The sequence below is a fragment of the Chrysochloris asiatica genome, unplaced genomic scaffold (assembly GCF_000296735.1).
Source record: "Chrysochloris asiatica unplaced genomic scaffold, ChrAsi1.0 scaffold00163, whole genome shotgun sequence".
In the NCBI taxonomy this organism is placed as follows: Eukaryota; Metazoa; Chordata; class Mammalia; order Afrosoricida; family Chrysochloridae; genus Chrysochloris; species Chrysochloris asiatica.
In genome coordinates, this window is record NW_006408681.1 from 658,593 (window position 1) to 671,644 (window position 13,052).

General features: G+C 40.8%; 1 pseudogene; it reads left to right on the forward strand.

Moving 5' to 3' along the window:
- The window catches only part of LOC102824514, a 14,950-nt pseudogene extending 11,209 nt beyond the window's left edge, over positions 1-3,741 (forward strand).
- The last annotated feature ends 9,311 nt before the right edge of the window (positions 3,742-13,052 follow it).

Here is a 13,052-nt window from a genome sequence, read left to right on the forward strand (position 1 = left end):
GCAGCCCGATTCGTAACCACTACGCTACCAGGGCTCCTTTATAAGGATATATTGAAAACTAAACCCACTGCTGTTGAGTAGATTCTGACTCACAGTGACCCTATAGGACACAGTAGATCTGCCCTATAGGATTTTTGAGGCTGTAAACCACCACTTGTCCGTGGTGGCTTGTGAGTTGCTGTGATTCTGAAAGCTATGCCACCGGTATTTTAAATAACCAGCAGGGTCACCCATGGTGGACAGGTTTCAGATGAGCTTCCAGACAAAGACAGACAAGGAAGAAAGAGTGATGAATTACTTCCGAATATTTAGTCACTGAAAACCTTATGAATAGCAGAGAAACACTGTCAGATATAGTGCCGGGAAATGAACTTCTCAGGTTGGAAGGCACTCAAAATGCGACTGGGGAAGAGCTGCCTCCTCAAAGTAGAGTTGACCGTGATGATGTGAGTGGAGTAAAACCCATGGGACCTTCATTTGCTGATGGGGCACAACTCAAAATGAGGAGAAACAGCTGTAAACATCCATGGAAAATTGGAACATGGAATGTACGAAGTATGAATCTGGGAAAATTATAAGTTATCAAAAATGAAATGGAAAGCATAAAGAGAGGAAGACCACCAACAAGATGGATTGGTCAAGTGGCAGCATCGATGGACTCAAGTGTGGGAACAGTAGTGAGGTTGGCCCAGGATTGGGCAGTGTTTCATCTGCTGCGCATAAGGTCTCTATGAGTTGATAGTGACTTGATGTCTCCTAACAAAAACAACAGATCTTTATAGGCAGTCCTGATGTGGTGCTGTGGGTTAATGCTCTGGACTGCAAAATTGGTTTGAACCACAAAGTCAGTGGTTCAAGCTCACAAAGTTGATGGCACTTAACAACAACAACAACAACAGATCTTTGTTGCGGCAGACAGCCTTATCTTTCTCCAGAGGATGAGCAATTTGTGGGTTCAAACTGCTGACCTTGCAGTTAGCAGCTCAGTGCTTAATCCACTATGCCACTAGGGCTTCCATTCACAAGACTATTGGTCTTATTAAGTGTTGTTGAATTGGTTCTGACTCACAGTGACCCTGTATAGGGTTTCTGAACAGCAGCTGGTGAGTTTGAACTGCTAACCTTGCTGTGGTTATGTGCTGTGGAGTCGGTTCTGACTCATAGCGACCCTGTATAGTGTTGTGTGACTCCAAGGGTTGCTTGCATCTTCCTAGCATGCCTGCTGTGCTACTTGCTTATAATGGAAGCTTCTGGACAGAAAGGATGCTTCCTGACAGCATCAAATCAAGTATGTGCTTGACAAATAGTAGGTTAAAAATGGCCGTCTGCTCATTTCCATACCTCTGAAACTTACCCATCTTTCAAGGCTAATTAAGTATTAACATTTTCAATGTTTACCATTTTATTGAGCATTAATTTGCCCAGTGTTACGTGGCTCAGGCGACAAGTTTTTCATTCAGATGTTTCTGACACTTTTCATTCTTCTCTGCTCACTCTACTGTATTCCTCTCCACCGCAATTAGTCAATAAATATTTACTGAGTAATTCTGTGACCAATGTTTTACATTTTCTTATAGCCAGCATTACTCTGTCTGTATCCTGAACTTTGTCAGCTCAATACCAATGGCAACTTCTCCCTAGATACAACTACAACACATCCTTTGGTAGAGTGCAAGTACCTTGAAGGAAACCACCATATCTAATTTATCTTGCACCCCTCTGGTGTTAGGTAGAATGCAACACTTGAGCCTCAATACATAGCTGATGAAAAAGGGAAAGAACGTATGTAGCCATGAATATTATCCATTAAAACATGTACCAGGTCTGTGCTCAGGGGCAGACTGTGGAACAAACCATCAATTGCTCATATGCAAGTTCAGGCTAAACCTGAAGAAAATTAAAACAAGTCCACGAAAGCCAAAATATGACCTTGAACCTATCCCAGTGGAATTTAGAGACCATCTCAAGAACAGATTTGATGCAGTCGACATTAATGACAGTAGACCAGAAGAGTTGTGGGACATCATACAGGAAGAAAGTAAAAGGACATTAAGAAGACAAGAAAGAAAGAAAAGACCAAAATGGATGTCAGAAGAGACTCTGAACACTTGGTCTCCAGTGTAGAGATGCTAAAGCAAATAGAAGAAATGAGGAAGCAAAAGACCTGAATAAAAAATTTCAAAAGGATACTGGGGAAGACAAAGTCAAGTTTTATAATGAAATGTGCAAAGACCTGTAGTTCGATAATCAAAAGGAAAGAATATGCTCAGCATATCTCAAGCTGAAAAAACTGAATAAAAAATTCACGCCTTGACTTTCAATATTGAAGAATTCTATAAGGAGCTCTGGTAGTGTAGTGGTTATGAATTGGGCTGCGAACCTTAAGGTCAGTGGTTCGAAACTACCAGCAACTCCGCGGGAGAAAGATGAGGCTTTCTACTCCCATAAAGATTTATACCCTCGGAAAGTCTGTACAGGGTTGCTATGGGTCAGAACTGACTCGACAGCACTTAACAACAACAACAACAATATTGGGCATCACTACCAACAGCATCATGGGCAAAATATTGAATGATGCTGAAAGCATTGAAAGAAGATGGAAGGAATATACAGAATATACTGTACCAAAAAGAAGTGGTTGATGTTCAGCCATTTCAAGAAGTATTATATGATCAAGAACCAATGGAAGAAGTCCAATGGAAGCATTATCAAAGAACAAGGCTCTGGGAACTGATGGAATACAAATGGAAATTTCTGAACTTTCAACCTGAGATCTAAGACTCTTTATGCTAGAACCACCTTTGACCTTAGGATATTTTGTACTCTCTTCCTTCAATACTGATTTCACTTTTATTATATCTGCCTCTGGTTGGAGATACTACTCCTATATAGACAATTGTGATTATCGAGGGAGCAGAGAGACATTTTGAAACTTGTGCCCTCTGCTCTTCACCCTTGAAAGAGCCAGGGCTTCCCAATGGGCCACTATACCTCAACTTACTTTTATGGCTAACTTCCCATGGCTGACTCTCCTGACCCTCACCCTGCTATTAAAATATTCTTAATCTCGTCTCAGTCACTCGCGGCCCGGAGTTTCGCAATGGCCGCCCAAGAAGAAACCCCAAGTGCAGTTCAAACTCATATTGGTGGGTGATGGCAGTACTGGAAAAACGACATTTGTGAAACGTCCTCTGACTGGTGAATTTGAGAAGTATGTAGCCACCTTGGGAGATGAGGTCCATCCCCTTGTGTTCCACACTAACAGAGGACCGATTAAATTCAATGTGTGGGACACGGCTGGTCAGGAGAAATTTGGGGGACTTAGAGATGGCTATTATATCCAAGCCCAGTGTGCCATTATAATGTTTGATGTAACCTCAAGAGTTACTTATAAGAACGTGCCCAACTGGCATAGGGATCTGGTTTGAGTATGTGAAAACATCCCCATTGTCTTGTGTGGTAACAAAGTGGACATTAAGGACAGGAAAGTTAAAGCAAAATCCATCGTCTTCCACCGAAAGAAGAATCTATGACATTTCTGCAAAAAGTAACTACAACTTTGAAAAGCCCTTCCTTTGGCTTGCTAGAAAATTAATTGGAGATCCTAATTTGGAGTTTGTTGCAATGCCTGCTTTTGTCCCATCAGATGCTGTCATGGACCCAGCTTTGGCAACACAATATGAACATGATTTAGAGGTTGCGCAGACAACCGCTCTCCCAGACGAGGATGGTGATCTGTAAGAGAAAGAAGCTGGAGCCCAGCGTCAGAAATCTAGTTTTATAGGCAACTGTCCTGTGATGTCAGTGGTGTCGCGTGTTTGCCACTTTATTATGTAGCTAAGCAGAACATGTGCTCATCTTTGGGATGCTGAAGGAGATGAATGGGCTTCGGAGTGAATGTGGCAGTTAAAAATACCTTCATTTGTTGGACCTGCACATCTAGCTGCTGGAGCGCAGTTGTTTCCTTTTGGGTTTCAAATATACGACTGCTACAGTCACATCACACTATTCAGTGGTGAAATCTTGTTTGTTACTGTCATTCCCATTCCTTACCATTTAGTACCAGAATAAAGTTGTATTTCAAATATCTAAAAAAAAAAAAAAAAATTCTGAATCTCATTCCTTAGGACCACTCCTCCTAGGTTTGTATTTTAAGGATAGGACAAGTACTGGACTGCAAGCCACAAGGTAAGTGATTCTAGCCGCTCTTCAGGAGAAAGATGATGGTTGCTGCTCTTGCAAAGATTTAAAGCCTCAGAAACCCTATGTTGTTGTTGTTGTTGTTAAGTGCCATCGAGTCGGGTCCGACCCATAGCGACCCTGTACAGGGTTTCCGAGGGTGTAAATCTTTACGGGAGTAGAAAGCCTCATCTTTCTCCCGCGGAGCGGCTGGTAGTTTCGAACCGCTGACCTTAAGGTTCGCAGCCCGATTCGTAACCACTACGCTACCAGAGCTCCTATACAGAGTCATTATGCGTCAGAACCAATTTGACAGCAATGAACACAACAAAAGCCTTAAAACATGGAAGTGAGTAATGGGTCCGTTTCAGCCACTTTCTTTCCTTTACATGGTGGTGGCAGGATCAGAAATAGGAGAGAGAGAGTTGAAGCAAACACTCTGTGGGTATTTGCTATTTCAACTCCAATTAGGGAAAATGCTATGGAAATTATAATGTCTGTCACTAGAGGGCAGATTAGCCAAATTTTGGCATGCTTGATAATATTTGAGAAGTGATAGGGATATTTTTAATCCCCTGGCCCGTTCTCACAAATACCACTGCATTAGACAAAGGAAGAGAGTCTTGGGTCACTAGAAATAAAAACAAAAGCAACCATTGCTTTTGAAACGTGAGGGTTCCCCCACTATTTTCTTCTCTAAGAGAATGGCATTCTGGACCGGCCCCAGGGAAGAAACCAATAGTTAAAACACCAGATATTGGTAAAAGGAGCCATGGTGACACAATGGTTAAGTGCTCGAGTGATAACAGAAAGATTGGTGATTTGAATCCACCCCGCAGATACATGGGAGGAAGACCTAGCAATGTGTTTTTGTAAAACATTCAACCAAGAGAACCCTATGCGGCAGGGTTTTACTATATCACACGGAGATGCTATGAGTTGAAATTGACTCTACAGCACCCAACAGTACTTAATAACTGTTGTGTGTCAGAATAGAGTCTTGGTATGGCACTGGAGGATAAGCACTTGACCTCAAGGTCAGTTTGAGCCACAAGGTCAGCAGTTCAAACTCATCAGGCACTCCTTGGAAACCCTATGGTGGTGGTGGTGGTTATGTGCCATGGAGTCGGTTCTGATTCATAGCGACCCTGTATAGGGTTTCTGAGACTGTAAATCTTTACAGGAGCAGAAAGCCTCATCTTTCTCCTCTGCAACAGCTGGTAGTTTTCAAACTGCTGACCTTGAGATTAGCAGCCTGACTCGTAACCACTAAACTACCAGAGCTCCTTGGAAATCCTGGATAGTGTTGCTATGAGTCAGAACTGATTCAGTGACACTTAACAACAACAACATGTATCAGAATTGGGATTCTCTGTATGGTGCACACAGTTGAGCACTCCTAAAGACTGGTGGCTTAAATTTACCCAGAAGCATCTGGAAAGAAAGACCTGGTGATAGACTTTTTCCTAAAAGTTCACAGCCTTGAAAACTGTCTGGAGTGCAGTTCTACTCAGTTATACATGGGGTATATTTTTACAGCCATTCAGTTATACCATGAGTCCAAATCCACTCCTTGGTAACTGGCTTGATTTTTTTTTTTTTTTTTTAATATGACAGGAAGCCTGCTAAACATTTTATGTACATAATCTTCTGTGATCCTCACAACAGTCTTCTGATACAAATTTTAAAGAATTGTTATTTTACAGATGGAAAAAATAATAGGCTTATTAAGGTTCACTATATTGTTCAAGAGAAAGCTACTAATAAACCCTGGTGATGCACTAGTTAAGCACTCAGCTGCTAACCAAAAGGTTGGTGGTTTGAACCTAGCCAGCTGGTCCATGAGAGAAAGACTTGATAATCTGCTTCTGTAAAGATTACAATTAGGAAAACCCTATGGGGCAGTTCTATTCTGTTGCAAGGATGCTGTGAATTGGAATTGACTTGATGGCATCCAGCAACAACAAAGCCACTAATATCATTCAGCTGGGATTTGAACAAATATTTATTTTGAGAGGGGGGTGGAATTGGTAGGGAGAGACAGATCTTGAAGGGGCCCGAAGTGAAATGATAAATCACCATGAAAAGTTTCTAAAATGGTGTCAAAGAAATATAAATATCTCCTTTTTTTTTTTAGGAAATAAAATAATTTCTTGATGTTACTCCACCTTTAGCTACAACTCTAATTGTTTGTTCTCTAAAACAAACAAAAACAAACTCACTGCCACTGAGTCAGGTCAGTCTCATCGCAACCCTGTAGGAGAGGGTAGAAATGCCCAAGAATATGACCAAAACTGTGATCTTTATGGAAGTACATGGGCATATTTTTCACCCTCAGAACAACTGGTGGGTTAGAACTGCCCACTTTTTAGTTAGTAGCTGGGCGCTTAACCATTGCACCACTAAGACTTCCTTTTCTTTCCTAGACCCCTACATTTCTTTTTCTTTAACGTTTGTGTGTGTGTGTGTGTGTGTGTGTGTGTGTGTGAATTGAATGAAGGTTTGCACTCAACGTATCACACACTTTGTTTCATATCAATGACTGCAATCTCCTCCCTGCAACAACAGTGATCCCACTTTCTCCCTGTTCTTTCTATTTCCATTCCACCTTCTTTCCCATCTTTTCTTAACTTTGTCCTGAGGTAAATGTTGCCCTTTCGATCTTGAATGATTGAACATTCAATGGTGAGCATACCTTACTAGTGTTGTTGTCCCCACTATATACCTATCTACTGCTTGGCTGAAAATTGGGTCATGAGTGTGAATTCCATTCCTGACCTAAAGGGTGGTTAAGGGACATCTTGGGCTTCTCTAGTCTCTTTCTGACCAGTAAACCCAGGCTTTTAAATATATATATGAGTCCTGGTGTGGCGCTGTGGACTAATGCGTGAGACAGCAAAGTCGTATAAACTTCAAGGTCGGTGGTTCAAGCTCACCAGCTGTTCTTTGGAAACCCTATACAGGGTCACTATGGGTCAGAATCGACTTGATGGCACTTAACAACATATATCTACATATATATATGATTTTGAGTTTTGTTCCACACTTTCTCCCATTCTATCTGGAACCTTCTAATGTGATACTTTTCAAAGCAATTGGTAGTGGTAACCAGGTACTATCTAGTTCTTCTGGTCTCAGAGTTGTGGAGACTGATATTCACAATGAACTAATGGTAGTCCATTGGATTAATTGATTCCAAGTCCCTCAATTCTTTATCACTTTTTTTCTTTCCCACATGGAGAGATCAATAGTTGCACCTTAGATGGCTGCTCATGAGCTTTTAAGATCCAAGCCATTGCATTACTCACCAAGCAGGATGTAGAACATTGTCTTTGTGGACTGTTATGCCAGTTGACAATGGTTCTGAGCCCCTAGGCCCAGCAACTCACTGCCTCAAGAAACTTTATAATTTCTAAGAAGTTTTCATCATCTTGCCTCTGTATGCTCTACAACATTCATAGTTGTGTTTGCAGCAAAGGTAAATACTCATGTACAGATACCCTCTTTCAAACCCTTGTATATTTGTGGGTGTACTCCCACTCTTCCTCCCATATCCCTTTAGCCTGTGCATCTATCCATGTAAATACCTGCAGACACTGTTGTTCCAAGGTTGTGTATATTTATGTCTAGCTCCTTTAGCCCTTGCATGCCATCCTGTGTCTTCACATGTCTTCATCATTCTACTGCTAGCCTCCCTTTTCTTGTTTATTGCCCTTCCCATGACCTAAGTTAACATGTATCTACTCTCTAGTCAGGGGTGGGAAGCTTTTTTCTGCCAACATTTATAACATCATTCACAGGCCATACAAAATTATCAACTTAAAAATTAGCCTTCTATATTTGGAAAATATTTCACTAACTCACCCCTAATGTGATGACTGGAACAGCACTTGCCTTGGCAGCGCCAGAGCAAATATTTTCATGGGCCTTATATGGCCCTCAGGACAGGAGTTCCCCAGCTCTGTTTTAGCCAGGGAATTACTTTCCCTTCCCTCTCACCCTTATAACCATCAAGGAATGTTTCTTTTAGCATGAAAACTTTTTCTTGAGCTTTCACAATAGTGATCTCATGCAATATTTGTCCCTTTGTGATTGACTAATTTCTCTCAGCATAACATCTTCCAGGTTCATCCATGTTATGAGGTGTTTCACAGATTCATTGTTATTCTTCACCATTGCATAGTATTCCATTGCATGTATGTACCAATGTTTATTTATCCATTCTTCCATTGATGGGAAGTCAGGCTGTCACCATCTTTTTGCTATTGTGAATAGTACTGCTATGAACATCGGTGTGCATATATCTACGTATGTCCTGGTTCTTATTTCTAGTGGATATATACCAAGTAAAGGGATTGCTAGGTCATAAGGTATTTCAATTTCTAACTTTCTGAGGAAGCACCACACAGTTTTCCACAGTGCTTGAACCATTTTACAGTCCCACCAGCAATGTAGGAGGGTCCCAGTTTCTCCATACCCTTGCCAGCATTTGTTGTTTTCTGTGTTTTTTGAACTTTGCTATTAATGCTATTATGAGATGGTATCTCATTGTTGTTTTGATTTGCATCTCTCTAAATGAGTCCTGGTGAGGTGCTGTGGGCTAATGTGCTAGACTGTAAAGCCATTTGAACTGCAAGGTTGGCCGTTCAAGCTCACTAGCTGCTCCTTGGAAACCCTATACAGGGTCACTATGGGTCAGAATCAAATCAATGGCACTTCACAACAACAACAATGGCTAATGATCATCAGCATTTCTTTGTATGTTTGTTATCTGCTTAACTGTCTTCCTTGGTGAAATGTCTGTGCATGTCCTCTGCCCATATTTTAATTGGGTTGTTTATCTTTTCCTTGTAGAGATGTTGTAGTTTTCTATAAATTTTAGAAATTAGTCCCTTGTCTGATACGTCATTGCAAAAATTTTACTCCCAGTTTATGGGCTCTCTTTTTACTCTTTTGGCAAAATCTTTTGACGCATTAAGGGCCTAATTTTTAGCAGGTTCCAGTTATCTATTTTGTCTTCTACTATTCGTGTGTTTTTATTTATGTTTGACAGTGTATTTATGCAATGTGGCACTGCAGAATAATATGCTGGACTGCAAGATCCCTTTGAACCCCAAAGTTGGTGGTTCAAACCCACCAGCTACACGTCAGAAACCCTATGCTATGAGTCACAACAACAATTATAGCCCTTAAGTTTGTCCCTATTTTCTCATTGATAGTTCTTATAGTTCTAGGTTTTACATTTAGGTCTTTAATCCCTGTTGTTTGTTTTCATATATGGTGTGTGATATGGATTTCCAGTTTTTCCAGCATTCTTTGTTGAAGAGACAGTCAGTCTCTTTCCCATTTGTTTTGACACTTTGTCAAAAATCAGTTACTGTATGTGGGTGGATTTACTTTTGGGTTCTCAATTCTGTTCCGTTGAGCTATGTATTTTTCATTGTATCAGTACCAGACTGTTTTGACCACTGTGGCTGTGTAGTAGATTTTGAGATCAAAGAGTGAGAGACCTCCAATTTAGTTCTTCTTAAGCAATGCTTTGCTTATCCAAGGTCTCTTTCTTTTCCATATAAAGTTAGTGATCACCCTTTCCATCTCTTTAAAGAATTACATTGGAATCTAAGTTAAGATTATATTGTATATATAGATTGTTATGAGTAGTGTTGACATTTTCACAATGTTAAGTTTTTGTATCCACGAGCATGGCATATTCTTCTATTTTTGTAAATTTCTTTTGAGTTCTTGTAGTAGTGTTTTATAGTTTTCTTTTTATAAATCTTTTGTTTCTCTGTTTAGATTTATATTTCAATATTTCATCTTTTAAGTGCCTACTGTAAATGGTATTATTTCCCTAATTTCCCTTTCAGAGCTGTGTTTATTAGTGTAGCAGAATTCAATAGATTTTTATATATTGATCTTGTACCCTGAAACTTTGCTGAATCTTTCAATGAATTCCAATAATTTTCTTGTGGAGTTTTGGGATTTTCTACTTATAGGATCATATCATCTGCAAATAGAGTTTTACTTCTTTTTTTTGCCAAATTGGAAGAACTTAAATTCCCCTTCCTGCCCTGGAACTCTGGCAAAGACTTCCAACACAATATTGAATAGGTGTGGTGATCAAGGGCATCCTTGTCTGATTCATGTTTGCATGGGGAATGCTTTCAGCTTCTCTCCATTGAGAGTGATACTAGCTGGTGGTCTTAATTATGCCCTTAATTATGTTGAAGAATTTGCCTGCTGTTCCTATTTTATTGAGTGTTTTTAGAACTCACTTTGTATTGGCTCACAACTGCTCACTCAGCTCACCACCACGAGGCTCCAACTGCCCAGACAGCAGGCGCTTCACTGGGAATGTATGTGGGTGGAGGCTGGCCATGCCTCTGGTCACCAGGGTAATAGGAGGTTCAAGAAAAATTTCTCACATTTCTCTCTGCCAATAAACGGTATGCCTCTGTGCCACCAAGAGCTCTCTGCTTTCAAGGTAGCTACCTGAGAAGTTCACCTGGCTGGTGAACACAGATGGCTTTTCTTTATCCCTCCCCAAGTTCCCAGCCCCCTCATCCCTGCACATCTGTTCAGTTGCTTCCCCTATGTAGGTCTAGTCCAGGGTCAACCACAGTAAAAGTTCAGCTCTGCAGATTTGGAACAGGGCTCACCTAAATCCAGGTGATGGTGCTCACAACTGTGCTGCATACCACTGTGTGGCTCTGACTTCCAGAAGATCTGGAACTTGGCTAGAAGTGTATGTGGATGGGAGCTGGTCACTAGGAGAGTGTGGGGAACAAGAAAAACTCACACCTTTATCTCCACGAGTCACTGGTATGCCTCTGCAATACCAATGCTCCATCCTGTTTCTAGAGCCACTTACCCAGTTTAAGATGGCCGCACCACGTCTGGCCAGTCAGCACGATCACCCATCTGCCACCATTTTTTTGCCACATCTGTTCAGCTTCCTCTATGAGAAAGCATTCAATCCACTTTTCTATCCCTTCATCTGAAGCTCAGGGTTCCAGGACTATCATCAGCATTGGCTTAGTTTGGTTTTTTGTATCTTTGTTGTAGAAGGGTCTGTGTAGTGTTTTTGTTTAGTCTGTGATCTTGCTGTGTCTCTCCCTGCATCCCTAACTCTTAAACTATTGTCTGGCACGTATGAGGGCATTCAAAAAGTTCATGGGAAAATTCTGTTATCTTTTATGTGTATTTTTCCATGAATTTTTTGAAGCTCCCTCATATAAGGACCCAATAAATACCTGTTGATTGAATGAATGAGTTCATATTCATTGTCTCATGTAATTTCCTTCCCAGGGTAGATTTCTAGAAGTGGGATCACTGGCTCCAAAGCTATGAATATTAAATATGTTTGACAATTCACGTTCCCATCAGCAGAATGTGTGATAGTGTTATTCCCACAGCCTTCACTAAAAGGGATTTTGTCAACACTTCTTTCTCTTTAGTAATCTATAGCAAATTATTTTATTTTTATTTACATTTTGGGGTTATTTGCCTATTTAGTTAAGGTAGTGATGGTAGTTATGTGCAGTGGAGTCAGTTCCAACTCATAGCGACCCTGCATAGGGTTTCTGAGGCTGTAAATCTTTACAGGAGCAGAAAGCCTCATTTTTCTCCTGTGAAGCAACTGGTAGTTTCAAACTGCTGACCTTGAGGTTCGCAGGCCGACTCATAACCACTACTCTACCAGAGCTCCTTTTAGTTAGAGTAGCACCTCCCATAAACATATTGACCATTTGCACATGTACTATTTATATGAGTCTCTCAATTATGTTCTTTGACCATTTTTCTATTGCAACTATTTTCCCTGTTGACTTAAAAGAGTTCTTTGTGTATTGAATCTTTGTTTAAATTTCCATTTTTTTCCAACCATGTTTTTAGTGTTTTTGTGAAAAAACAGTGAAAAAAAAAACTTTATGTGATTAAATGCATTCATTTTTCCCTTGTGGTTTATAATCTCTCCAGTAAGAAGATAGTTATATAAATTAATGTTTAAATATTGAAATTTAGGCTTTCTTGGTAAAGTGTATTAAGTATAGTCTTTGAGTCTCACTGAAATATGATACCATGATTCCTGGTAAAAGGAGATGAAACAGTAGTACTACCTAACCCATCAGATGTACAGTTCCAGGAATCTGAGGAGTAGGAATGCAAGCTCCCACGACACCAATTACCTGGTAAGTCCTCGGAAGGGTGAGCTGACACAGCTGTTAAACATCTAAGCATAAAGCAGGCACCAGAGGGAGAACATTGCACAGCTCCTGGAAGCTGGGCACTCACATTGTTCTACTTCAAAGAGAGACATGTAAATGAGCATATCTGCACAGATCCAGAGAAGCAGGAAGGTTTACAGTGACAGGTTTCCCATCTTACAGAACTCTGTACCCACCAGCGATTTCCATGCCCCTGATAGCAACACACCCACTGTTGCCAAGTAGATTTGGACACACAGAGACCCTATGGATACAGAAGAACTGTTCCCACAGGGTTTCCTAGGAGTCCTGGTGTGGTGCTGTGGGTTAATGAACTGGACTGTAAGGTCAGTTTGAACCACAAGGTCAGCAGTTCAAGTTCACCAGCTGCTCCTTGGAAACCCTAGACAGGGTTGCTATTAGTCAGAACTGACTCAATGGCACTTAACAATAACAATAACAAATGTTTGAAGAAGCAAACTGTCATATCTTTCTCCCATGGAGCATGTTGGTGGGTTGAACTGCTGACGTTTCCGTTAGTAGCTGAGCACGTAACCACTGCACCAGCACACCACCACACTTACACAAAGTTAAGACAGGTTTCTTCCCACCCCACCGCCCCCACACACATGTGCATCAGGCACTAGTAAATTAGATGAGTTAGAGCAG